General features: G+C 38.8%; 1 pseudogene; it reads left to right on the top strand.

Annotated features, from left to right (window-relative positions):
• Window positions 1-496: 496 nt before the first annotated feature.
• LOC127697977 (uncharacterized) lies at window positions 497-599 on the top strand (annotated as a pseudogene).
• Window positions 600-3,511: the final 2,912 nt, after the last annotated feature.

A 3,511-nucleotide genomic window follows, 5' to 3' on the forward strand; every position in this document is an offset into this window, starting at 1 on the left:
GTCTATGAATGATTCCAACTTCAGTGCAAACTTCCTTCCTAGTCCCAAGCTCATCCATTCAACTGAAAAAGAAAAACAATGCAAAACAAATAAACAAAAATCCCCTTGGATAACCCATAGGTATTTGAAACTTGTGTGGGAAAGCTGATTTTTTATATGGCTTGTTAAACTCTGCATATTACTTGATCTCTTGTGCACACCCTGTCATCTATTCTGTGGCCAGGTGTATACAGGAGAATCATCCCAGTGCCAAGACTTATTCTTATCATCATATTTAATATCTTAAATTTCTCTGAAAACTTTTTTTGCAGTCAAATAACCCATCCTTTCCTCTGTTGCTCCATCCCGATCATACCAAGGAAGTCCTTATCATTAGATATAACATGCTCACTTTTATTTATGTTCTGTGAAGATTATGATTCCCCTCTTTGCTGTTTTCTCTCTCACATACACACTTATACATATAAATACATGTTTGTTCATAGGCCCCTAGGGGCATGCATTGCAGGTATAGCTGTGTCTGCTGTGTCACATGTGCATCCATAGATGGCAGAGAGGAGAGAAGCTATGAATATCTCAATGATCAGTAGCCTAACATTCACCAAAGAAAGCACGATCAGCTAGGTATCTGGAGGCTGGGCCCAGACAGGGAGCCAATCTGAAATAGCCTGGTGCTATCATGATTAGCTATAGGGAAAGAAAAAAGCCGAGGAGTCCTGCTGGGGGTTATGCAAGTGGGAGAGCTGACCCTGAAACTTCTCTGTCATGTGGAGATAAAAAGAAGAGAGGTATCTTTCCCCACTATTACCCCTTCCTACCCAAAACAGGCAGGAGAGCTGACCCTGCCTCTCACCTACAGCCCTCAGGAGAGTGCGCCTTGCATCCTACCTGGGCAACACGGAAGAGCTGGCCCTGGACATGGGGTTGCAGGTAAGCTGGCCCCAAGAGCAACAGTACAGGCAGGCCAGGCCAGCTCTGCCTCTTGTCTGCTGTTCAGTGGCCCTGATGAGGGAGATATGCCTCCTTCCTTCCCTCATTCTTTACCACCTATGACAAGCAGGAGAGCTTGCTCTGGTGTCATACGAAAACTGTCCCTGCAGTGTAACTTATTGAAGAGACATTATTTTAAATTTTATTTCTTATAAGTCTAATATCTAGGATAAGAACCACATAAAACATATGTCAATTTACAAGTATCTTAGAGGTCTGTTTTCCTTGGGTTGTGTCATGTCATGGGCTGCTTAAGATAACTTTAACCCTGGATCATCAGTTTTAAACTTACTTTTGTTACCATCATTATACCTTTTAAATCATGTCCAAAAACTTATGAGCCGATACTCTAGAGTCAAGACATATAAAACGTTTAAACCTTTAAGACCAATTAGAAATACAAATGAAGCGATTACACGATTCTCGTAAATTTAAACCAAACAAAATTTTTGTTTTTCTTTTCAGATGTAATTTCAAGGGAATAAAGCACATTGAACACCCCCCCCCCCCAAAGAAAACTGTCCCTGTCCCTTAGCACTCTGGAGAGCAAAGCATCCACTTCACCTAAGTAACAGGGTAGAGCTAGCTCTGGTGATAGAGTTGCCAGGAAGCCATCTCTAAGGGCACGAGAGCAGGAAAGCTGGCAGACACCTCTCAGACCCAGATCCCATGATTTGAATTGGCCCATTCCAACATCTACCTCACTGATGAACTATTGGAGTGCATGAAGCATCAGTTCTACAGATCCAAAATTACAGGATCTCCATGATACAGATCAATAACAGGATATCCAACAGAAGTCCCAGTGAGGTTCTAATATTGATAGATTAGCAGAAGAGGTCTTGTACCAGACCAAGGAGTCATTGCAAAATTTGTAGGCAAAGACATATGACAAGAAGGTATATGGTGGGACACACTGTGACACGCTACAGCTTCATGAGGTTTTTTTTTTTTTTTTCTTGTATGTTAGAAGGAAGGTTGGAAAGGTGGAGGGCAGATATAAATGAAGGGAAGATAAGTAGGATTGGGGTTCATGGTGTGAAATGAAAAAAGAAACAATGAAGATAGATATATATATACATATATATATGTATATATATATATCTGTCAATCAAATAATTAGCCATCTATCAGTCTACCCTGTATCTATAATTTATGTATTTATATATGTATGTATCCATCTATCTCTATCACCTTGCTATCATTTATCTACATTTTCTTCATTAACTTTAGGCATTTTGTTGAACTCATTTGTAGCCCTCTATCAAAGTATAGCAAGAAATATTATGCTTCTGTCTAGATGGTTCACAGCCTGTGGTATTTTGTGCAAAATCACTCCACTTTGAAACCAATAGATGATCATTTAATTTCTCATAAAATACTATGAGGATCAAATGAAAGTTAACAACATATTACTTATATAAATTTAAAAAACTCCAAATAGAAAAAGAGAAATTATGTTGAGTTTTTAAGTGACTGGAAATATATTATGCTGAGCTGCCTTGTTCCTTATTAATTTAGTGTGACATGGTCAAATAGCTATTGCTTAGGCATATAATTTACTTGTTCCTTTGTGGAATTTCTCAATTAAGGAACAGTTGGGACACAAACACTATAGTTGGCCCATTTCTGCATCTTACCACTAGATACAATTCTTTTGTTTGGAAAACTTGGTTCTACAATAATGGGCTGCAAGAATGTGTCATAGACAGTGCTACTGAGTAAAACAAGCACTGAATAAAATATAGATAATAGGAATCCCTTACAATCTCAATAGTTTCTTATATATTTATTTTCTTCATGTAACAGTTATTTAAATATAACTTCAAATTGTATAAATAGATTGTGGTTCTTTAATGAGAATGGCCTCCATTAAATTTAAATACTTGATCTCTAGTTGGTGGAACTGTTTGGGAAGGATCAGGAAGTATGATCTTGTTGGAGGAGGTGTGTCAACGGGAGCAGACTCTGAGGCTTCAAAGACTCATGCAATGCCTGTCATCTTCTCTCTTCCTTATGGTTATGGACCAAGACAGCTAGGTGTCAGCTGTTTCTGTTGCCATGATTTTGCCTCTAACTCCCAAGAACCATAATCCTGGCTAAATTCTCTTTTATACGTTTCCCTGTCATTGTGTTTTATCACAGAAATAGAAAAAGTAACCACAACAAAATTTTGTACCAAAGAATAGGCAATTTGCTGTACAGGCTTGACCATGGTGTCTTTGGATGAATACTCAAAACATTGAGAATTTGGTCTAAAAAAGCACTTGAATGGTATGAGTAGGGGTCAATGGACTTTCCTCATAGGATACTGAAAGAAACTACAGCTGGGAGCTATGTAGACTGTGGAGGCAAGGGTCAAGAGCTTCCAGACAGGGACAATATTAACGACTGTGTGAACACAGTGGCTGACAAGATAGTATCACAGTGGCATGCAAAGAAAACAGATATGTGCATCCTGCATGGATGTAGGATGTATGGCTTCAGTTTAACAGTGTGCACCTTCAGGTGTTACAGCTGG

The sequence above is a fragment of the Apodemus sylvaticus genome, chromosome 12 (genome assembly GCF_947179515.1).
Source record: "Apodemus sylvaticus chromosome 12, mApoSyl1.1, whole genome shotgun sequence".
Taxonomy (NCBI): Eukaryota; Metazoa; Chordata; class Mammalia; order Rodentia; family Muridae; genus Apodemus; species Apodemus sylvaticus.